Raw genomic sequence first — 26,233 nt, 5'->3', positions numbered from 1 at the left:
CCACTTCAGTCTCAACAGAATCAAAGGCCTTCTTTAAATCAATGAACGTTAGGCAGAGCAGTATCTTGAACTCCTGAAAAACCTCAATGAGCTTGGTTATCATGTGGATATGGTCGATTGTGCTGAATCCTTTGTGGAAACCAGCTTGCTCGCATGGTTGTCCTTCATCTAATGTTCTGCCAATCCTGTTCAGGATGACTTAAGTAAATTTCTTGTAGATGACAGACAATAGGCAGATCGGGTGATAGTTGCCAATGTTATGGATGTCTCTCTCCTTGTACAGTAGTACAGTCCTGATGGTTTTCCATTGAGAAGGAACCTTGCATTCAGACAGGTAGTGTGTGAAGAGTCGAGCTAGTGTATTGATCTGTACTGACGGCAGGTTCTTCAGGTGTTCAGGTATGACCTTGTCTGAGCCAGGTGCTGTTCAATTCTTTATCAACGAAATGGCGTGTCAGATTTTGGAAGGGAGAACATTGGGAACTACATATCCATCCTGTGGAATTTGGTATGTGGGCAGGTAGATCTGACAATTGAAGAGATCCGAGTATAAGGCATGGATAATCTTCTCCATTGCCCTTCTGGAATATGTGATAGATCCACCAGGACGTCAGAGGCAATCATCTTGGTCTTGTAGTTGGCTAAGGGCAGGCAAGCATTGCGAATGCTTTTCCCAGCTTCTGCCGCATCTGCCAGCACTGTTGCTCTTCTCTCTTTGAGGTCTTCCATTATCGCTACTCTGCACTGCTTTTCGAGCTTGGATGTTCCCTTGCGGTTGCCTGAGGCTTGCGCCAAGCCACGTTGGCAAATGAGGTCGAGAGTTTTCGAAAACAATTATCTTTGTGTGGCTATCTCTCTCTTGGCATTTCTAGCACAATCATGGACGTGCTGAAGCAGTTGATCATATTCCTCGTTAATGTTGTCAACGACGACATCTTCCCATGTTGCTGCAATAGTGCCAAAGAGCTCCCAGTTGGTGTTCATTCTGGGAGTTCTCTTCTTAAACTTTGCATCCCTTTCTCCCCACTTTGTGAAGTAGAATTTTGCACGAAGCAGATGGTGGTCCGATCCCGTTTGGAATTTTGGGACAACAGTGACATTGGTCAGGCAAGACTGTCAATTGAATATGATGTGGTCAATTTCATTGTGGAATCGTCCACTGGGAGATTCCCATGTCCGACGTTTAGATTTGGCCTTCTGAATTGTGAGTTACCATGGATGGTCTTGGTTGACATGATGAACTCAGACAGTCTGTCACCCTGTCCGTTCCATTCTAGGCCATGGGTCCCAATGTGGAGTTCTTCAGCTAATCTTCTTGGTCTTATCTTGGCAATAAAATCACTGACAATGATCTTGTAGAAGGTGTGGTCTTTATAGAACTTCTCCAGCTCCATGTAGAACTACTCAATTTCTCCTTCATCATAATTGGATGTTGGCGCATAGACAACGAAGATAGAAACTGCCGGCAGTGAGCCACATCTATTCAAGTGTAATCATACAATTCGGGTTGTTAATTGAATTAATGCTTATGGCCAAGTTCGTGTTGACAAGGACACCGACACCATCGACACCTCTTTTGTTGCATGTTCTGAGAAACAGTTCTTCCCCAGTTTTGAAAACACCATGATGTGATTGATGTCTTCTCCTCTCAGTCAGAACAATGATGTCATACTTGATCTTTCGAGCTTGCAACATCAGGTCCTCAATGGATGCATCCGATGCCAGTGTATGTGCATTGAAAGTACAGACAATTATTTTTGTCCTCCTTCGTTTTGGCAGCCTAGGTCGGCCCTGAGATTTTATGAGCCTCTCCTTCCTCATCCTTTTTAATGATGCCATATTGGTGGCTCTTTCAGGATCAGGAGAATGGGACCCATTGTATTTACTAGTTTTGGCATATCAAATACACCATGGATAGTAGGTGGAACATGCTAGGTAGCTTGCCAGGTTCTCCGAGAGAGATAGAGGCTTTAGGTGGCCTCTAATCACCCTTAAAGGTGTTCCCATGCTTCAAATCATATTTCAATGCATTTAAATGTGGTGCGGTAATCTTGTATTAAGTATTTTATGTTGGTCACGTGGCTGTGTTGCAGCTGCGTGATCTGGAAAGCTTCCTGGAGGGCGTCCGTGGCTAGGTAGTGGAGGTAGTTCAGGTAATGGAAGTCTGCCGGACTTCTGGGAGCAGAGCCTGGAGTCCTTTAGAGGATATGGAGATTAGTAAAACCATCTTACCAACCAAGGACTTTGGCTCAACCAAGCAATGAGAGTGAGTTACACGAATGGGAGTGTCTAAAAGGAAAGTTCTGCAGTCTCTACATTCTTGAGTCTCAGACATTTTTCTTGGCCCCTAATTTATAGTTTATGCAAATGCACACTCTGTTCAAGTATTCCCCTAGTTGACTCATAAAGGAAGGACATGGCTGGCTCTGGGGTGGGAGGTGTGGAAGAGAGGGAGGCCGAGGCTGGACAGGGAAAGAGAAAGTAAATTTGCCCTTGAATGACTTGTAGAATTTCTTTTATTTATTTATTTATTTTATTGAATCGCTGTGAGAAAGTTACAAGCTTTTATGTTTGGGTTACAATCACACAATTATCAAACACCCGTCCCTCCACCAGTGCACATTCCCTACCACCGATCTGCCCAGTATATTCCTCCTACTTACACCCCCCCACCTCCACAGCACAAAAATTTTCCCATCCTGACTGATTCCTCCAGCCATTATTTTCTTAACGATCTCTTTTCTATTCCATCTGCTTTCTCCCCTCTGCTCACGAGGCAGGCTTCCAGCAATGGAACTATCCTCCTGGCCCTTGTATCTACTGTCCTTGAGTATCAGCCTCATGATAGGTTATTCTATACTCCACAAATGAGTTCAGTCCTTTGATGTCTGTCCCTCTCTTTCTGACTCATTTTACGTAGCATGAGACTCTCCATGTCTATCCACTTATAAGCAAATTTCATGAATTAATCTCACCTAACAGATGCATAGTATTCCATTGTGTAGATGTACCAAAGTTTCTTTAACCAGTCATCTGTTCTAGGGCACTTAGGCTGTTTCCATATTTTGGCTATTGTGAACAGTGCTACAATGAACATATAGGTGTAGATGTCGTTTCTACTGTGCTTTTTGGCATCCTCGGGATATATTCCCAGAAGTGGTATTATGGGGTCATATGGAAGCTCAATTTCTAGTCTTTGAAAGACTGTCTAGATTGTTTTCCAGAAAGGCTGGACCAGTCAGCATTCCCACCAACAGTGAAAGAGCATTCCTTTTTCTCCACATCCACACCAGCACTGGTTGATTTTGTTCTTTTAAATGTGTGCCAGTCTCTGTGGTGTGAGATGATATCTCATTGTTGTTTTGATTTGCATCTCCCTGATGGCTAGTGATGTGGAGCATTTTTTCATGTGCCTTTTGGCCATTTGTATTTCTTTTTTGAGGAAACTTCTGTTCATTTCTTCTCCCCATTTTTTGATGGAGTTGGAGGTTTTTTCCTTGTACAATTCTACTAGTGACTTGTATATCCTGGATATTAATCCCTTATCAGATAGGTATTGGGTAGATATTCTTTCCCATTCTTTGGGCTCTTTCTGTATTGTGGTCACTGTTTCTTTTGAAGTGCAGAAGCTTCTTAGTTTGATGTATTCCCATTTGTTTGTTTGCTTCCACTTGTATGTCAGTGCTGTTTCATCCTTAAAGATGTTTTTAGCTTCAATGTCATGGAGAGTTCTGCCTACATTTTTCTCTATGTACCTTATGGATTCATGTCTGATATTGAGGTTCTTTAATCCACTTTGATCTGACTTTTGTGCCTGGCATTAGACAGAGGTCAGAGTTCTTTTTTTGTTTTGCAGGCAGCTATCCAGTGTTCCCAGCACCACTTGTTGAAGAGACTTTCCTTGTTCCATTTCACATTTCTTGATCCTTTGTTAAAGATTAAGCGGCCATATATTTGGGGGTCTGTGACAGAATATTCAACCTGTTCCATTGGTCTGCAGGTCTGTTTCTAGCCCAGTACCATGCTGTCTTAATTACTACTGCTTTATAGTACAGTTTGAACTTGGGGAGGGTGGTGCCACCCATCTTCTTTTTCCCAAGGATTGTTTTAGCTATTCGTGGGGGTTTATTGTTCCACATGAATTTCAGGGGTGTTTTGTCTATTTCTTTGAAAAATGTCATGGGTATCCTGATTGAGACCACATTAAATATGCATAGTGCTTTAGGCAGTATTGACATTTTGATAATGTTAATCCTTCCTATTTATGTTCAGGGGATGTGTCTCCATTTCCTGGTATCCTCTTTTATTTCTTAAAGAAGTGTTTTGTAATTTTCCTTGTATAGGTCTTTCACCTCTTTGGTTAGGCTGATACCAAGGTACTTGATTTTCTGAGGTACTATTTTGAATGGGATTGCTTTTTAATGTCTCTTTCTTCTCTTTCATTATTTGTATATAAGAAAGCCATGGACTTTTGGGTGTTGATTTTGTAGGCTGCCACTTTACTATATCAACCTATTTTTTCTAGCAGTTTTTCTGTAGAGTCTTTAGGGTTTTCTAAGTATAGTATCATATCATCGACAAATAGTGATATCTTGACCTATTCTTTTTTAATCAACATAATTCATCATATCAATAAAAGAAAAGATAAAAACCATATGATCATATATATCGATTCAGAGAAAGCATCTGACAAGATCAATCACCCGTTCATGATGAAAACTCTCAGCAAAGTGGGCATTGAAGGAACTTTCCTCAATATAGTCAAAGCCATCTACAATCCCATGGCAAGTATCATTCTCAATGGGGAAAAACTAAAAGCCTTCTCTCTAAGATCAGGCACCAGTCAAGGTTGCCCACTTTCACCACTCCAATTCAATATAGTACTGGAAGTCCTGGCCATAGCAGTTAGGCAAGAAAAAGATTTGTAGGGTTTCGACAGCAAAACTCAAGGACTGTGGTGGAGGTGTGACAGGACGTAGAGGAGGCATTTCAAGAAAATGACAGGCCAAAACAAATGAAGAGCATAAACTGTTTGGAATGGTGGGACAGAGATTCTCCCAGTGTTGCCCTTGAACCGAAGCATCATCACCACCTGACAGAACATGTTAGAGATGCAAACTGTTGAAATGTTGGTAGGTTTCCTGAACCAGAAAAGTCTGCAGTAGGGGTTCAGTAACCTGGGTTTTAGCAATTCTTCCATTATATTCTCAATCTTACTTAAATTTGAGATCTTTAATCTTTGAGAACCATGAGTTTTAGAATGTAGAGGCATTTTAAAATAAAATTCTTTATGATATATTTTTAGTAAATGTTTGATTTGTATTCCTACCTGATTCACCTATATGCTGGGTTTGTGTCAACGCTTCTTGGCTGAAAGGATTTGTGGGAGAAATAAAGTTTAAGATGCTCTGGAGCAAGGTTTCCCAAAGTGGGTGATACCACCCACTGTGAGAGTTCTTGTTTGATGGTGAGGGTGGAGAGCAGAGGACTTAGGTCAACTGGGGAAGACTGCTTTCTGTTTCTTCACTCTAAGAAGGTAGATTTTCAGGGGAGCACCAAGATTTTTTTTCTAAAAAATGAGTGGTAGACCAAATACGTTTTGGAATGTTTGACCTAGAGTGTTGGTTGCTAAGTGGTCATTTGTGAATACCCAGAGATTTTCAAAGATGGTCTAAAGGCAGCACATTGCAACATCATTGCAGCACCCAATAGGCATTCATGGTTCTTAAGATAATCTTCATGGGGTCCAAAATTCTTATAAAGCTCATCACATCAGGCTATATCGATTTCATATAAACTAGTCACAAAAGGAGAGTATCTAGTAGATCGTATAGTATCTATTCTATTCCAGTTGAATGCTTTAGGTGATAAAAATGTGATTTGAAAAGTGTTTGTAAATAACAGCCTAAAGATTTATTTCATATCATCATTAGAACTTAACAATTATAAAAATGAGCCTGTTGATTTTTAAAATGCAAGATGTAGAAATTCTAAACATCAGCTATTAAAGTAGTCAAATTCTGATTATGACATAATTAAATTTCAATCTACATTTTTTATACATTGGTCCCTAAATTGCATACAGTATCATTTTGAAATTTGTTACTAAGCCGTGCTTTTTAAAAAATTACACAGTTAAATCAGTTAAACAGTATGTGTCACATTATAAATGGAAAAAAGCTAATTTTTATATATGAAATTACTCTTTTAGTCTATTAAATACATTTTATAACACTATTTTAATAATTCATACACCGAGCTTTATAAAACATAATTATTTCAATTGTTAACAATTAAAATATCCTCAGCCTCCTCCACTTTTCTTCTACTTCCCCTTCTTTCTCTTCTTCCTCTTCCTTCTCTTTTTCTCTTCTTCCTCTTTCTAGTCCTTTTCCTCTTTCTCTTCATCTTCCTCCCCTTCCTCCTCTTCAGTCTCCTCTCCCTCCTCCTATTCTTTTCATCCTCCTCATCCTCTTCTTCCTCTTTCTTTCCTTCTATCTCTTCCTCCTTCTCCTTCTCTTCTTCTTCTTCTTCTTCTTCTTCTTCTTCTTCTTCTTCTTCTTCTTCTTCTTCTTCTTCTTCTTCCTCCTCCTCCTCCTCCTGCTCTTCCTCCTCTTCCTCCTCTTCTTTCTTCCTCTTCTCTTCAAAGAAGGAAGAGGGTTCGCAACTTGTACTCAGGGGGCCCAGGGATCACTCAAGGGGATAATAGTCAATTGGATTGATGGTTCTTTCTAGGAACCAAGGTGACAGTGCTGCTCTTCCCGCAATATCAGAGACCACCAAGCCCACTCCAGCAGTGCTTAGAGTTCAGGGTCTTCCAGGGCTCCACCTAGTGATACTTGTGGACAGAGCTTGTAGTACTGGGGTTTAAACAAGGGTTGGTCACATGCAAGGTGTATGCCCTAATTCTTTTGTCATCATCATGACCCCATACCATGTATAATTACTAAGGAAGTATATTTTTGAGGTTTTTTTAATTAGTGAAACACCATGAGGTTCAGTTATAGACTTACAAACTTTCATGCTTGGGTTTCAGTTATACAATGATCAAGTAAGTACCCATCCCTCCACCAGTGCCCATTTTCCACCAGCAATGATTCCAGTAGCCCCCCCCCCCCCCCCGCCTCTATAACTGGGCATTCCCTTTTGCTCTCTCTTTCCTTTAGGGTGTTGTAGTTTGCAATAGAGGTATTTAGTAGCCATTGTGTTCGGTCTATAGTCTACTTTCAGCAAGCATCTCACATTCCATGCGAGTCCTCCAAACACTCTTTACTTGATGGTCCCTTCTCTATCTGAGCTGCATTTCCCCCCAGCATATACTGCTGGCTTTCAAGCCATGGAGCAGACTTCCTGGTACTTATCTCAACTATTCTTGGGTGTTCCACTGCCATTCTGTTACTTTATATTCCCCAGATGAGTGCAGTCTTTCTATGTCTCTCCCTCTCTTTCTGGCTCATTTCACTTAGCATGATCCTTTCCATGTAGAACCACTTCTATGTAAATTTCATGACTTTATCTTTTCTAACAGTTGCATTGTACTCCTTGTGTAGATGTAACAAAGTTTCTTTAACCAGTCATCTGTTTTCAGGCACTCAGGTTTTTTCCAGATTTTCCCTATTGTGAACAGTGCAACAATGAGCATAGAAGTGCAGATGTCACTTCGACTGTACATTTTTGCCTCTCTGGGATATATTCCCAGGCATAGTATTGCTGGGTCAAATGGGAACTCAATTTCTAATTTTTTGAGAATTGTCCTTACTGTTTTCCAAAGGGGCTGAACCAGTCGGCATCCTCACCAGCAGTGAAGGAGGGTCCCTTTCTCGCCACATCCGCACCAACATCAGTTGCTTTTGTTCTTTTAGATGTGTGCCAGTCTCTGTGGTTATTTTTGAGTTTATTGTGAAAAGTGTTCATGAGTCCCAAGAGTTTGGAAAATTCAGATTCAGGGCACAGAGTACAAGGACCTGGGGCTAGTTAAGAGAGTTTAAGAAAGGCAGGGCCAGAAAGCTAATGAAGTTCTTCAGGTTGTTGGGGGCTATTGTAATCCTAAACATAAAAGATAGGTTTAGGAGAGGATCAGTTTTCCTTCTAAGATCAAGAGGAAACGACAGATCTGTGAAACATTTAAAAAAATGTGCATTCCAAAAGTCAGACTGCTTAATAATATCTCTGAGTATAAAAGATTTGGAACAAGTTACCTGTGTTTTGCAGTTTGGTTTTATCACTTCTAGTCTTCATTCAGTTATCTATTGATGCTATCCTTATGAGCTCATTTGGCCTTTCTTACCTCCCTAGAGGCCTTATTTCCAACTATAGTCTCCTTGGAAGTTATGGCTTCAGACAGACATTGAGGGAGGTACAAAATTCAACACATAACAATCCCTTCATCATTTTCATCTTCTATTGCTTTCTTCCTATTCTTGTTGTGATACATCTTTTAAAAGTTAAGATATAATATACCTGCTGCATTTATTTCTTAGGTAAAAGATTCTTTTTGTTGTTATGTGACACAGTCACTATCTTCTTCTGATACTGCCAGAGCTCAAGGTAAGTTTTGATTTTAAAGAAAATTCTGATCAATTCTGGTTCTGTTTTGGTTTTGTAGAGATGAAAGACTCATAACCATATTTGAATTATACATTAAATATATGTAAGTTTTAGACACTAGAGATTGTTGAATTTGATAATCTGTAGATCAGTTCCTTCTGTCTACCATATTTCTGGCTTTCTTAGGTTCTTTGTTAAGTTTGGAGTGGCATAATAAAAGTATGGAACAAAAGGTACCCCCACAAGCTAAACTCTCAAACTACATTACATGTCTTTGTCTTGGGAACTCAAATCAAATAATATAAATTTTATACTAGGCAAATGCAATGTATCCACTTGAAAAATTTCTTTCTCTGTATATTTGTGACTAAAATAGTGGGTAACAATCAGTGCAGAGAACGGAAATTCCACTCAGCTACTTGGAAGGAAGCATATTTTGGGCATTTATATATTATTAATATGAGAAACTTTAAGTATAAAATGTCATTATTGAGGTAATAACATCTTAATCTTTATTGAAATGAACACTTGTGCAAACAACATAAAATATGTTTTTATGATTTGTGATTATGTATTATTATAGATTTTGTAATATATTTAAATGCTTTCATGTTTTTCATAGTATTACTGAAATATCTGCCCCTCTCAGAGAGCCTGGCAAGCTACCGGGAGTATCTGGCAAAGCCTGGCAAGCTACCCGTTGATGTATTCAATATGCCAGACACAGTAACAACAAGTCTCACAATGGAGACGTTACTGGGCCCACTCGAGCAAATTGATGAACAATGGGAGGACAGTTCTAGAGTGCTACTGAAATATATGAATTCTTTTAATTTAAAGACAAACTAGATGAAATTAAAATATAAAGCCAAAAGGATAACACAGTGGGTAAGGCACTTTCCATACATGTGACTGACCATGGGTTCATCCCCAGCGCCACATATAGTTCCTGTGAGCATCTCCAGGAGTGATCCCTGAGCATGCAACAATGAGTAAGCCCTGAGCACATCCCAGTGTGCCTCTCCCACAAAGAATAAAGAAAATTAAACTTCAATTTTGTTTGTAATTTTATAGGTGTCCGTCTTGTTTTTGAATTATTTAATATTAAGATGTGTAGCTTTCATAAAAAGAGGGGGGAGAGAGGGAGAAAAACAAAGTCCGTGTATCTGCATATTTTCTATTTCAGCTTGACAAAGTATGCTGATTATAGAACTTCTTAAAAGGTCATTTGGTAAAGTGAAATAAATGACTTGGAAAAAATACTCCTAAGGGAAAATTGTTTTGAACAATTAAATCATAATAATAATAATTTAAACCACTTTGCAATTAGTCTTTTTATGAACATCTACAACTCTAAAATGATTTTCATAAAAATGAATCTTGGCAACCAATTAATGCTCAGTCTAGTCTAATTTATTTGATTTTCTTGAGGGCAGAGGAAGCTGAAGAAGATTTCTAAAGATTGTAGCCATTTAAGATAGTCACACAAAATAATATTTTTGAAATCATATTAAATTTATTTTTATTACAAATTAAAATATTGTACCTTTTTTCTCATCTAAGTATACTGCAATAACTTAGAAGCAATCTGTGTTCTTAAGCTCTGAGTAAATCTGCATATTCTTTTACATTTTAAACAGACACATCCTACACATAGAGACTTCTGATTTTCATTTATTAAAGAGAAAGAAAACCTAATAAGCCATTTTCAGTAACTGTCACTAACTTTATTTAGGAACAAATAATCACCATATGCAGTCTAGTGATTATAAGAAACTCACGGGTAGGGCATTTGCCTTGCACACAGCAGACCTGGCCGACCCAGGTTTGATTCCTCTGCCCCTCTCTGAGAGGAGAGTATCTCGCCCACACAGCAAAGCCTGGCAAGCTACCCGTGACACATTCGATATGCCAAACACAGTAACAACATGTCTTGCAATGGAGAAGTTACTGGGCCCATTGAGCAAATCGATGAAAGATGGGAGAACAGTGCTATAGTGCTACATTGTTAATTTATTTTTATATGTAAAGTATTACAGGTAAGTCTGCAGCAATATTATCAGTAATATTTGCTCAGACAATTAAAAAATTTATGTGTGGATTTGGAAATAACTTACTACATGGAAAAGGTGACTGTGTACAATTATCTGTGGTACTTTATGTTTTAGATTTACTCCCTGTGAATTATTTTAGACATAAAATACATTTTATGACTTAACAAAGGTAAGACAATAGCATAAACAAAATGTACATCCTCAATTGTTTTGCTTAACACATTTGAGAAAGATGATTGAGAAAAAAGAAGAAAAAGCATTTTGGAGTGATAGCACAGCAGGTATGGCACTTGTCTTGCACAGGGCTGACTGGGGTTTGACTCTGAGCACCCCATATTGTCCACCAATCCTTGCCAGGAGTTCAGAGTCAGGAATAAGTCCACTGGAAGTGGCCTAAAAGTAAAAAAGAAAGAAAAATAAAAACTATGCATTAGTATCAATATGTAATTAAAAATCATCAAGTCATTTATCCCTCAAATGGACCCTGTGGTCAAGAATTTAACTAATAGAATTCTACAAGCGTGACTGGTATTGCTTTAAAAGGCAGGGAATCAGATACTCAAACTTCAGATACTCAAAATTGTGTAGCATATGTCTCTCAGGGCTAAGTGGCTAGAATCAAATAAACAAAGACAACACAACCAAAGGTAAGGAAAATCCCATGACTATCTTTGCAAAATATATAATTTAGCTAAAAGACTTCACTTGGTTATATGTGATTGCTTTTCATGATCTGCCTTTCTCTGGGAAGCACAGGAAGAAAGAAAGGTGAAAGAATCAATAGAGAAGACATGGATCAAGAAAGGGAGTAAGAAATAGGGGAGTGGGAATGAAACCTCTTAAAAGTTTTTATTTAATTTTTTCACCATACTCCTAGTAAGGCTTAGGGGTCCATATGAGATGCTGAAGATTGGACCCAGTTTGGCTGAGTGCAAGACAAGATCCTGCCACTGTACTATTTCTTTGTACCTCCTCACCTTCAATTTTAAAGGGTTTGTTTCACCTGACATCCCATAAAACTTTGGGAAAAAATCAGGTATTTTAATTTTATTTATTGCCTTCCTTTTCCTGTTCCCTTAGCCTGATCTCTTCTCTCACCACACCACCACTCCCATCTACCCATGGGCCATTTGTACAACGTAGATGGAGGCAAAGGAGAACCTCCCCTTATTTTATTTGAAAGTAAAAACACTTCATATGTTTGTGATCTTGAGAAAACACAATAGCTTTTTCTGAGCCTCTGCTTTGTCTTCTCTAAAACAGGAAAACTGCTGATGTTGCAAAGTGGTTTTGGAAGAATCATAATCATAATACACACTTCCACAGGCACGCAATACATACTCACCTCTTGCTCTTTCCCCTAATCTTAAATATACTTGTTCTTTTCAGCTCCAAAACATAAATAAATAGACACATGAATAAGCAATAAATCCCTGATTTATGTATTTTTACAATTATCCAAGTAAAAATAGACATTCTATTTAAAGGAAATTTACATTATACATTGCCCTCAAAATAGTCAACTAATGTCTTTTTTTGGTATACTCTTTTAGAATTTCACTTCACTGAATATGCATATATATCTTTTTATTCTAAAATGCAGTTGTATATAGCAGTCTGCAACTTGCTTCTTAAATGAGACTTTACAATTTAGATATCTTTCTCTCTATATAGATCAATCTTGCTATTTTTGATGGTTTTCACTTATGTGGCTATCATTTATTACAAAACATCTATTTGATGGACATTTAGGTAATTTTCCTCTTTTGATTAATGAATGTCAGCAATACAGCAGAGAGAGAGAGAGAGAGAGAGAGAGAGTGTATTGTCTAACTTTCTGTAGGTAATGTTCTCCTGAAAGGCATACTTTGCTGGAAAATTTGAGATGTCACACATATTTAAATGGAGTATATCTTATTTAATGTCAATTTCCTAAACCTGCCCCGTGCTTGGCTGTCTTCATCGGGGCCCCTTAGAGGGGGGCAGTTTGAGTTTCCCTGTCTGCCCTGAGCAGAGCCCCGACAGTTGAAGACCTCCAGCACTCTCACAGCCATGCTCAAGGTCACTCTCCACACACTCGGATGAGCCTCATGCATGAAGGAACTGGTAGAGAAACCCAGGTGTGCGGTACTCAGGGCTGAGATCTCCAAGCTCACTCATATCTGGACTGGGCTTCCTCCACTCAGATCCCCCGTTTTCCAGTAGCTAGGCAGTCACACCTACAAACTGCCCCCAACGCCATGCAATCCCATCAATGGCCAAGATCCAGAGTCTCTAAAACAAAGCTCCCAGAAGTTTTGGCCGCAACCTCTTGTAGTCTAGTTCTTCCTCTCAGAGAATCCGGCAAGCTACTGAGAGTATTCCACCTGCATGGCAGAGTCTGGCAAAGTCCCCGTGGCATATTCGATATGGCAATAGTAACAATAATGGGTCTCATTACCCTGACCAGCGACATCAGTCAGGCAAAACTGCTGATTGAATATGATGTGGTCTATTTCGTTTTGAAATCCTCCACCGGGAGACTCCCATGTCCATCGTTTAGATTCTGCCTTCTGGAACTGTGAGTTACCATGAATGGTCTTGGTCGACATGATGAACTCAGACAGTCTCTCACCCTGTTCGTTCCATTCTAGGCCATGGGTCCCGATGTGAAGTTCTTCAGTTGATCTTCTCGGTCCTATCTTGGCATTAAAATCACCCACAATGATCTTGTAGACAGTGTGGTCTTCTTTATAGAACTTCTCCAGCTCCATGTAGAACTTCTCGATTTCTCTTTCATCATAATGAGATGTTGGTGCGTAGACAACGAAGATAGAAACTGCAGGCAGTGAGCCACATCTATTCAAATGTAAACGTCCGATTCGGGTTGTTAGGCATTCGAATGAATCAATGCTCTTGGCCAAGCTTGTGTTGACAAGGACACCGACGCCTCCAACACCTCTTTTATCGCATGTTCCGAGGAACAATTCTTCTCCAGTGTCGAAAATGGCATGGTGAGATTCGTGCCTTCTTGTCTCGGTCAGATCAATGATGTCGTACTTGATCATTAGCGCTTGTACCATCAGATCCTCGATGGATGCATCTGATGCTAGCGTACGTGCATTGAAAGTACAGATGATCATTTTTGTCTTCCTTCGTTGTGGCAGCCTAGGTCGGCCTTGAGATTTTGTTGGCCTCTCCTTTCTCATCCTTCTCAGTGCTGCCATGTCGGTGAAGCCTTCAGGGTCAGGTGAATGAGACCAGTTGTAGTTACTGGTTTTGGCATATCGAATACACAACGCTGTTGTCCCAAAATTTTGAACAGGATCGGACCACCGTCTCCTTCGTGCAAAATTCTACTTCACAGAGCGGGGAGAAAGGGCTGCAAAGTTCAAAAAGAGAACTCCCAGAATGACCACCAACTGGGAACTCTTTGGTACTATTGCGGCAACATGGGAAGATGCCATTGTTGACAACATTGACGAGGAGTACGATCGACTGGTTCAGCACCTCCATGAATGTGCGAGGAACGCCAAGAGAGAGATAGCCACAAAAAATCGCCTATCTTCGAAAACTCTTGAGCTAATTCGCCAGCGTGGTTTGGCGCATGCTTCAGGCAACAGCAAGCTGACATCCGAGCTCGCAAAGCAGTGCAGAGATGCGATCAAGGAAGACCTCAAAGAGAGAAGAGCAGAAGTACTTGTAGATGTGGCAGAAGCCGGGAAAAGTATCCGTAATGCCCGCCTGTCCTTTGCCAACTACAAGACCAAGATGACTGCCCTCCAACGTCCTGATGGATCCATCACATCCTCCAGAACGGCAATGGAGAAGATTATCCATGACTTCTACTCAAATCTCTTCGATAGCCATGTCCACTTGCTGACATACCAAATTCCACAGGATGGATATGTCGTTCCCAACGTTCTCCCTTCCGAAATCCGACACGCCATTTCGTTGGTAAAGAAACAAACAGCACCTGGCCCAGACAAGGTCAGACCTGAACACCTGAAGAACCTGCCGTCAGTTCTCATCAATACACTGGCTCGGCTCTTCACTCGCTACCTGTCTGAATGCAAGGTTCCGTCCCAATGGAAAACCAGCAGAACTGTACTACTATTCAAGAAGGGAGACATCCATGACATTGGCAACTATCACCCGATCTGCCTATTGTCTGTCATCTACAAGTTGTTCACTCGAGTCATCCTAAATAGGATTGGCAGAACACTAGATGAAGGACAACCATGCGAGCAAGCCAGGTTCGGCAAAGGATTCAGCACCATTGACCATATCCACATGATAACCAAGCTCATTGAGGTTTCTCGGGAGTTCAAGATGCCACTCTGTTTAATGTTCATTGATTTAAAGAAAGCCTTTGATTCTGTTGAGACGGAAGCAGTCATTGAAGCCCTAGCCAATCAGGGCATTCAAGCCCAATACATCAGAATCCTCCGTGAGCTGTATTGCGGATTCACTACCAGGATCTCACCATTCTACAAAGAAGTGATTGTTGATGTCAAGAGAGGGGTGCGGCAGGGTGATACCATTTCACCGAAACTCTTCAGTGCCACCCTCGAGAACATCATGCGACGACTGGAATGGGAAGGAATGGGAGTGAAGATAGATGGTCGGCAACTACACCACCTCCGCTTTGCTGATGACATTGTTTTAATAACACCAAACATCAGCCAAGTGGCACAAATGCTGGCCGACTTTGACCGTGAGTGTGGAAAGGTAGGACTACAGCTGAATCTTACGAAGACAACGTTTATGAGAAACAGCCTCGTTCCTGACGCCCCATTCGCTCTCAACGGAATTACCATCTCCGAATGCAACAGCTATGTGTACCTAGGTCGAGAGGTCAACATGACAAGTGACCTGGCACCCGAGCTGCGCAGGAGGAAGAGAGCGGCTTGGAACACCTTCAAGAACGTCGAAGAAATAGCTAAGAGGACGAAGAACCTCCGGCTCCGGGCACATCTCTTTGATTCCACTGTTCTTCCTGCATTAACATATGCCTCAGAGACCTGGGCCCTATGCAAACAGAATGAGAATGCTAATCAGGTCTCCCAAAGAAGAATAGAAAGAGCTATGCTTGGAATATCACGTTTCACTCAAATGAGAGAAAGAATCCGGAGTTCCGACATCCATCGACGATCAAGAATCAAGGATGCTGTCTCATTTGCCAAGGTGTCAAAAATCAGATGGGCTGGTCACGTAATGAGATTTAAAGACGACCACTGGACTAGAGCTGTTACCGACTGGATTCCACGGGATGTCAAAAGACCGCGTGGCCGCCCACCTTCCAGATGGTCAGACTTCTTCGTCAAGATCATGAACGATCGGTTTGAGGCCTTCATGTTCCCGGAGCGAACAGATGCCATTGGGCTACACTAGCACGCGACAGGGACAAATGGAGACGTTACTGGCGCCCGCTCGAGCAAATCGAGGACTAACGGGAAGTTAAGTGATTAAGTGATTCCCCTGACCCTGAAAGAGCCGTCAATGTGGCACTGTTGGGAAGGATGAGTAAAGAGGGGCTGCTAAAACCTCAGGGCTAGAATGAATGGAGATGTTACTGGCGCCTGCTCGAGCAAATCCATAAACAACGGGATGACAGTGACAGTACAGTGATACTAAACCATAGAGTAGTTATCAAACTCCCCCTTTCCTCTCCCATCTTCTTTATATATTGTCTCCACATTCTGTGATAATGTAGACATATCTTTCAATTCCAAACTCCCATCTTTATCCTTTTTTTCAGCTAGTGTCTTGTAGCAGAAACTTTCAGCAGCTCTCCAAAACTTATTCTTTCAGGGGCTGGAGCAATAGCACAGTGGGTAGGGCATTTGCCTTGCACACGCTGACCCAAGTTCGATTCCCAGCATCCCATATGGTCCCTTGAGCACCACCAGGGTCAATTCCTGAGCACAGAGCCAGGAGTAACCCCTGTGCATTGCCGGGTTGTAGGATAACACTGTTCTATCCTTCCTGCATAACCTCAGGAATAGTTGATAGTTTATTGGACTGAGGAAAAGAGAAAACCACCTTAGGAGGTATCTTGCCCTTGAGCAGTCAGGAAGGGCTTTCTTATGTTGATTTGGCTACCTGACTGGGTGGAGTGTCAGCCCAGACTAGAAGGGAGCTGGAGAAGGAGAGAGCAGGGCTGAAAGATGGACTACTGAGAGTCTAGCAAGGGGAACATGTGCTTGAGAGAACCTAGGCCCTCCACAACATAAGTTCTTCTATGGGATAAACTTCCTTGTAATAAACTGTCACTAAGATCAACCGGCCTGGCCCTCGTCTCTTCCTTCATCTGCCCTTGGCCAACAGCCGTCCCGATGCAGGCCACACACAGCGGCTCTAGGGCACCGAACGCGGGCGGTGAGATAGAGCAGTCCAGAGAGCCCGTGAACACACAACCTTCTGCGTGCATAGTTTTTTACAGCTGGCGTCCCTTGGGTGGGCTCGAGCTACCAACTAAAGGTAAGAATCGCGTTCGGTGACCTAGAGCCGCTGTGTGTGGCCTGCATCGGGATGGCTGTTGGCCAAGGGCAGATGAAGGAAGAGACGAGGGCCAGGCCGGTTGATCTTAGTGGCAGTTTATTACAAGGAAGTTTATCCCATAGAAGAACTTATGTTGTGGAGGGCCTAGGTTCTCTCAAGCACATGTTCCCCTTGCTAGTCTCTCAGTAGTCCATCTTTCAGCCCTGCTCTCTCCTTCTCCAGCTCCCTTCTAGTCTGGGCTGACACTCCACCCAGTCAGGTAGCCAAATCAACATAAGAAAGCCCTTCCTGACTGCTCAAGGGCAAGATACCTCTTAAGGTGTTTTTCTCTTTTCCTCAGTCCAATATACTATCAACTATTCCTGAGGTTATGCAGGAAGGATAGAACAGTGTTATCCTACACCCCTACACTGGGTGTGACGCAAAAAAAAATATTCTTTCAGTTTTCCTGGGCACTTCAAGGGGTGGGTGGTTTTCGACACCATCATTCAGCAAGTTCATGCCAAAGGAAATAGAACACAAGTGTCACATGCCCTTTCCAGACCCCGGTTATAAAGAACTTACTGCTTATGAGCTTCTGCTCTGGGACCTGCTGGCTGAGTGCTTACTGACATAAGAACTCTGGGGGTTATGGAGATGCAGATGGGAGAGCCTCTGTCCTCAGGGATGGATTCCTCTCCTGCACTTCACAATTCTAGCCACAGGCTTAGAGTAATTGTTGAGTTAAACACACATGGGTCGAGGATGGAGCCATAGCATAGCGGGTAGGGTGCTTGCCTTGCTGATGCTTGGTGCTTGCCATGGCTGATCTGAGTTCAATTCCCAGCATCCCATATGGTCCCCCAAGCATTGGGTATATGAGCCAAGAGTAACTCCTGTGCATTGCTGGTGTGACCCAAAAAGAAACAAACAAAAATAACAAAGCAAACAAACAAAAAACACATGTGGGTCTCTTTGTCTGACAACTTTCCTACAGCAGCTGAAATCTCATCTTTCATTCCCTCTATGTAGCAGTCTTTTTGCTGCCTTCTCTGCCTCCTGCTTCTTCCCTTCTAGTAGTCCTGACTCCAAGAATCATAGTGACCTCAACTCACTCCTTTAAGTGGAGGGATGCAAGACCCTCTACTACTTGTGCCTCTTTCTTCATCCTGGTTTATATATGGATTCTGACATGCTGCCATGTTCAGTATGTTATGCTGAGCAGATTGTTTGCTTTTAGAACAGACATGATGCAACATCTAAGAGGCAAAAAATTATTTGCTTCATATGATAATGAGTTTGTGCTTAACAATTGGTAATTCAGTGATTTCATGGCTGACTTTTTAGGGTGGGTTAAGTGATATGCTTCCAGTAGCACAGACTTAGGCCCCTAACACTCAAGGGCCTTAAACTCACCCAAAAGTTTTGGGTTAAATGAACTTGCTCCAGGCATGCAAAAAGTCAGTAGAAGTTTATTCCAAGCAAGCTGTCAGTTCTCAAGTTTGCCTTTTGTGACACCAGGCAGCTCCTACATATAATAACAATGGAAAATAAATCTTATCTCTTTTTCATAATCTGCTCAGATTCAACTTATATCAGGGCGCAATTCAAAGCTCTATCTAAATCTTGGGTGCCCACTTCTCTGGTATATCTACCCTAGTCTTGGTCTATTGGCCAACTGTGGATATGGGCAGGACAGAGTGTAAAGTATGCTCTCTCAATTTGCATTCTCCTGTCATTAATAAAAACTGGTCCAGCTCTTACACCAACACAACTCTTCTGATGCATCTGGATCTGAGGCTGTACATCTGTAGGGAAGGCATTTTTCTATAGTGGAGGGATGAAAGACTTGTAGCTACAGTTATAGAAAAAGAGCTTCTAGAAAATAATATTAGAAAAAATAACTATTACTTAAAAGGTATATGTTCTTCGTGATTGGTTTAGGATCTCAGGGTTTATTCTGTTTAGAAATCAATAATATGACAAGTTTAACATTCAATGCACAAGTTAGCACTCCAAAGTAATGATGATTAGGCAGGAAGACAGGATGGACACAAGAGTAATTTTGGTCACGGGCACCATGAATAAATGGAAGCATTATAAGTTGTTTCTCATGCTATACTCATCTTCTCAGATACCTTTTATGATTTCATGGGCACTTCTCTATCAAAGCTTACACTGTCACTGATCATAGAGCACAGTGAGGTTTCCCAAGAAGTGCTTTGCAGTCATGTGTTAAAGCAGCTTTTTCTTTTCAGTTCAACACTTCAAATTTATAAACTCAGTGAAAGAAGCACTGACAGTAGTATAAAAGTCAAGCATAAAACTGGGAATCTTTAAATTCCAGGTTCCAACTGATTGTAAGAAGAAAAAATAATTCCCCAAACAAACAACCTTATGTTAAAACAGGTTTGCTCATGAGAAAATAAAATACTTGAAAGGTAATAATTGTTTCCTGGGAGTAAGTAGTCTATTTGGTGGTGAATTGTGGCATTGTTTATATAATATTCATTTACTTGAAAATCACTTATTAAGAATATGCTTAAGAGCTCAGATAGAGAGAGGGGAGCACCAAGTAAAGGGTGTTGGGAGGACCCTCCCAGAATGAGAGATGCCTGCTGAAAATAGTCTATAGACCGAACATGATAGCCACTCAATGCCTCTTTTGCAAACCACAGCACCCAAAAGGAGAGAGAGAACAAAAGGGAATGCTCTGCCATAGGGGTGGGGTGGGATGGGGGGAGGAGGGATGGATGCTGCGAGCATTGGAGGTCGGGAATGGGCACCAGTGGAGGGATGGGTACTCAATCATTGTATAATTGAAACCCAAGTACAAACATTTGTAAGTCTACAGCTGTATCTCATGATGTTTCACTAATAAAAATTTTAAAAAAAGAATATGCTTATGGGGGCAAGAAAGCTATTAAAGTAGTTCTGGGGCTCTACCTTACACGTAGAAGAGTCCAGTTGAATCCTCAGAACTGCTATGGTCTCCCACACCATCAGGATTAGTCCTTGAACACAGACTCAGGAAGTAGCCTTGAGTATCACCAGCTACGGCCCCAAATACAAATAATTTATTTAATACCATTGAATAAATACTCAATATTTCTCAAAGTGATGAAACTATAACAATGACAAAACTCAGTTCCCACATGAATAAGGAAAGTTCATTCCAACAGGTGTAACAATATGAAAAAAGAATGTGACCTCAGAGCTGTGTTGGTTATTTTTTGGTGAATAAAAAAGCACCCAAAATTAGTCACTAAAACCACAATGGTTTATTGCCAATATCATGCCTATTTGGTTGCTGTTTGATTGTTTTCTTTATGTTAGATAATAATGCCCACACCCACAGCTGGGGTAAGGAGGAATGTGAAAACAGTACTGTTCTAATACATTATGGAATACAATCTTTAGAACAATCTGTGGGAAGGAAACAATTCCTGTCAGAATCATCCACTTCAGAACAATTTTCCCACTCCCTTGACACCCAGAAAGGGTCACTCTTTTGTTCCACATCTTACACACTTTACTGAGTCCCGAGCAAAAACATTCATAGGCTGCTCTGTGCGCTAGTTCTTTCTGAAGTTCTATTTATTGCTGCACATAAACTACTAAATTATAATGTCTTATTTGCATGATTGGGTTCTCTACTGAATGGGATATCTCTGATGGTTGGTTTTGAATTTTATTCTGCGCAATATCTCTAACTTTAAACAGTGTCTGGTAGTAAGTGCTCAACAAATGTCTTCTTGACTGAATTTCTTTTAATATGTTAATTAAATGATTAATATTTATGAAAGTTGTCTCCCAAGTCTGCCCCTTGCTTTAGGGAATTAATTGTTAGTAATTGAAAGGGCAGAAATTGCAGTTAGAAGTAATGAATGAGACACGTCCAGAAAAATATGGATGAATCTTAAAAATCTTAAAAATATCCTTAGTAAAATAAGTGGGGAATCCAAACATAATTAATTTAATTTATATAAACACAGTTTACGTAAATAAAAACACTTGCAAACAAAATAATGTTCCTTTATCAAAAATACATATAAAGATAAATACAAATTAAACAACTGAATTTTTGACTATGGAAACAGGGTAGAGGGAGTTTTTCAAAGGATGAAAATAAATAAAGAAAATAAGAAAGAGGCACAGATAGAAGATGATAGTATATCTTGAACTGAGGAGAATAATTAACTCAACCATCTGTTTTGACTTCAAAATAAAGAATAACGATGGGATTAACTTTGACATTATAAAAGTTTAGTTTCCTGTCCCAGCTCTTATGTGTTAATGAATTAACACTGGGAAGGGTACTTTAAATCTCCGTGTATCCCGATTTCCTATTTATAAGATTGCATTATTATTATCAACTTCATTGGGTTAAAATTAAGCTAAATTTTAATTTTAAATGCCTTAAAGTTAAGTTAAAGATGTATACAGAACACATGCCATATAGAAACTCAAGAAACGTTCAAATAAATGAAGTTCTAACGTCTTTCTTCATGCATTTGCCTATGGGCTCCTCCAGTTCTAATTTATCCACTACCACCAAATCTCTTTCAAAAGCACTATGCCTTTACTCAAAATATTTCTTTTATTTACTGATTCCTATTTAACTTTTTCCCAAGTTATTAGAAATAGGGTGCCAAGGCAAAAGTGTTAGAAAAGATATTTTGTGTGTTGTAGTCTATGGAGCCAGAGAGCTAGCACAGAGGTTAAGGTACTTGCCTTGCCCGTGGTCTACCCCCCTCCCCCTCCAAGCACAGCTTAGAGTGAACTCAGAGTGCTAAGTAAGGGGTGAGTGCTGAGCACCACCAGGTGTGGCCCCGAAATCAATGAAACAAACAAGATCTTCCAGTAGACAAGTTTAACATATGGGAAGTTTGCTGAGGGAGAGCTAGACCATGAAGTTGGCTGCTGAAACTCCTGTCCTTTTTTTGTAATGTGAGGAATGACCTCTATTGTCACCAGGTCATCCTCTGGACAATGCTTTGCCACTCAAGGTCATTGTTTTTTTTTCTTTTTGGTTCACACCTGGAGATGCACAGGGATTACTCCTGGCTCATGCTCTCAGGAATTACTCCTGGCAGTGCTTGGCAGACCATATGGGATGCTGGGAATCGAAACTGGGTTGGCCGTGTGCAAGGCGAACACCCTACCCGCTGTGCTATCACTCCAGCCCCTCAAGGTCATTCTTTAACTAACGTACTTTCCTAAACCTTTAGCTCTATGGGAACCTATTTGGCTAACATCATCTTTGATGCAGCCTTCAGTTTACTAAAGATATTCCACAGTAGAAATGCCTGACTCCTTATTCCAAGGACTAAGCTAAGGCTCCAGATTCTGTTAAACCAAACCAAAGCAAAACCTTCCCTAGGTGACTCGAATATTGGTCGTTTCTCCTCTCAAGGTGGTCAGACTTAGTATACAGCTTTTAAGACATTGACTCAAATTCTATTCTCTGTTGAGTACCTGGACTTTAATTTTTATGTTAACTATACTAAGATGGTGATCTCAATCAATAAACCCTCAAAACTCATGGTTTAGAGAAGAAGCCATTTAAAGAGTTTGAAATTTCATGGTCAAGGGTGCAGAAACAGTACACTTAATCCCTTGCATTTGGCTGATCCCAGTTTAATCTCCTTACCACATGGTTTGCTGAGCATCACCAGGCATAGTCTCGGAAGCCCGTGACCACTGCTTGGTATGACCCTGGAGATTTCGGAACATTTCCAGTATGGCCTTCACAATCCTTGTCACCAGAGGACCTGAACATTGAACTATTAGCCCGGTTTGTCTGGTTGGTCAAGAATCACCAGTAGGAGCCTCTGATACCTTTGAATACTTCTTAAGAGACTCCTCAGTCCCTTATTACACATAAAATATACTTAGATGTGTTGAGAACCAAAAATCTATTCTTTCTCAATCTAGGAGAAGATAGGCACTGCTGCCCAATTTCTGTGATTCTGAATAAATTTGGTCTTTTAAGTTTGTAGTTTCTCTGTGTCTTTTTACTAATACTTAGAGGTTTACAGGAATATCACCCTAGACTGATGCTTTTGTTCTGCCATTTGTAAGATTAATGTTTCATTGGCACTTGCCAATAATAAATCTTAGCATAAAGGCAATATGTATTATTTGCAATTAGGTGGTAATTAGTGCTATTTTTTCTGTCATTATTTGAAACACTATCTAGATTTAGTCACATTAATTTTTACTTAAAGATGGGGAAATTGAATTTAAATAAGTTAAATAATAATCTCAAATTAGGCAAATCACAATTATCAAATCAGTAATTCCAACCACAAGCTTTTCTTGCTCCAAACAAAATTCATGGTATTTCCACACTATGCCATCCTAAATTCAGTTCCAAAAGGGTACCTAGAAAAAAATGGGAGTTTTTAAAATTATGTTTAAAATAATTAGTAATGTCCTCCATAATGACAACCCAGACAAACATCTCTGAAGATCTTGGAAATCAACTTTATTTGATCATGAGAAGCACCTGGGAAACATCAGTTTGGAGGTGATGAGATAGGAACTACTCATGAGCCTGGTCTGCAATAAAAAGTTGTGAGAAGGGAGTGAAGACCCATCAGCGGAATTCACCAGCACAAGGGACCACTGCTTCTCACTCTATTCCCAGGCAACTTCTTTGGTGTCTGTTTATCACAATGCAGTCTTGGTGATGGATTGAAACATATCTATGTTTGGTTTCTAAGATCCCCAAGCATATGTGTTCTTTTTCCCTCTAGGATTCAGACTAATATTTCTCTATGTGTGGATAAAAAAATGCATTCATCACATGTCTACACACCGATTGCTTGTGTCATATATATATGTCCTAGTCTTTTATTCTGCCAGTTCAAGGCCCATTGGTCATCATAACTTAAACACTGGCTGCTGAGATAAAGTGACTTGTTCAGGTTCATGCAATAGGGACAATTCAGTGTCTGGATGCCAAATTTTTCTATCTAGTCACCACAGAGCTTTTGGATAAAGCATGTAAAACTACCCTGCTTATTACTATATTGCCATCTGATCCCATCAGTGACATATGGACTATGTGAAAAATACTGTTTTTCTCACCTGGAAGCTGTTTGATTCTCATATAATCAAACACGGAAAATGTGGTGTTTCATGTTTTCCCAATCAATATGGACGGTGATGAGAGTACAGTAGAACATCCTCTTTTGTGGAAGGGAAAAGATATTAGCATTTATTAATTTGTTTTATGCTTTGATTTCTTATTATTGAGATTAATTAATTGGCTAGAGGGATGATTCTTTTCTCTTTCTTTCTCTTTACTCAGTTCCTAACTCTTTCTGGGTTCTCAATGACTATTCAGAGGAGAGAATGTCAGAGATGCAAAAGGGTAAACAGTTGTGAAGTTTTATGCTGCACGTTTTCACATCTAGGAAATGTTGGCACAAGGACTCAACCCCAGGACAAAATCCAGAACCTCTGGAAATAGCCTCAGCTCTGCTATTTCTAGAAACTCTAGGCCTTCCTTTAAATACTTTATTCTTGGCCTCAATATTTTATAAAATGAAGTATTTCAAAGTAATTCACAAAACCAGTTATATTTATGAAATCATTTGTAAAACATAATTAAATTTGAATTCAGGAAAATTTGAACCTTAATATCATTAGGTCATTTCCATTTAGAATTTCTATTATTTATTCTGTTTTAGTTTAAAATTAGTATAAAATAAACTTACAATTCACCAAATTTTAAATACTGCATTTTAATTTAGGAGAAAAAGTTAATGAAGGAAAAAATAGTTGTAGTTCCAAATCTCTAAAAATGTTCAACACTCTTTTGTTTTGTTTGAAAAAAAGAAAAAGACAACTTGTTATTTTAAAATTTCATTCAATTCAGTGTAGTCATTACAAATAAAGTTTTAGAATGTAGACAGGAAGTCTGCCAAGCATAAACTAGAGGTGCTTTCCCGGTTGGTTTGTGTGAAGTATCTGGTAGTTCATAAAGGTTTAAGTCATTAAGACTTAATTCCTCTACAAATTAACTAACTTGTTATAATGGGGTCCATATAAAATGTATAATTTATTTTTTTAATTGAATCACCATGAGATACAGTTACAAAACTTTCATGTTTGAGTTTCAGTTATACAATGATCAAGCACCCATCCTTCCAGCAGTGCACATTTCTATCACCAATGTCCCCAATATCCTCACACCCTCATTCCAACCCTCCTCCTGCTTCTATGGCAGACATCTCTACTTTTGGGCTTTATGGTTTGCAATATAGATATTGAGAGGCTATCACATTTGGTCCTTTATCTACTTTTAGCGCACTTCTCCCATGCCGAACGATCCCTCCAACCATCATTGACTAAGTGATCCCTTCTTTATTCTAGCTGCCTTCTCCTCCAGCTCATAAGACAGGCTTCCAACTATGGAGCAATATTCCCGGACCTTGTGTCTACTCTCCTTGGGTGTCAGTCCTATATCATGTTATTTTATATTCCACAAATGTGTGAAGTTATTCTATGTCCTGCTCTTTCTGACTCTTTCACTTTCCATGACCATCCACTGATAAGCAAATTTTATGGCTTCATCTTTCCAAACATCTTATTATCGTGCGACATCTAATGATCTCATTCTTACTTTGGACAACCTGACAGGCTACCGAATGTAACCTGCCCACATGGCAGAGTCTGGCAAACTCCCCATTGCGTATCCAATATGCCAAATACCAGTAACAATGATGGGTCTCATTCTCCTAACCCTGAGAGAGCCTTGAATGTGACACTTTTTAAAATCTCAGGGCTAGGATGAAGGAGACATTACTGGGGCCTGCTCGAGGCAATCGACAAACAACAGGATGATCATGATGATGATCATGATCTTTCCTAACAGCCGCTGTAGTACTCCATTGTGTAAATGTACCAAAGTTTCTTTAACCAGTATCTGTTCTTGGGCACTAGGTTTGTTTCCAGATTCTGGCTATTGTGAACAGTGCTTCAATGAACATACAGGTGCTGATGTCATTTCTACTGTGCTTTTTGCACCCTCGGGATATATTCCCAGAAGTAGTATTGAGGGATCATACAGAAACTCAATTTCTAGTTTTTGAAGGAATGCCCATATTGTTTTCCAAAAATATATAATTTCTGACATTACTTGGAAATGTTTGGAACTC

The sequence above is a fragment of the Sorex fumeus genome, unplaced genomic scaffold, assembly GCF_029834395.1.
Source record: "Sorex fumeus unplaced genomic scaffold, SorFum_2.1 ptg000007l, whole genome shotgun sequence".
NCBI lineage: Eukaryota > Metazoa > Chordata > Mammalia > Eulipotyphla > Soricidae > Sorex > Sorex fumeus.
This window is presented reverse-complemented; position numbering follows the sequence as displayed.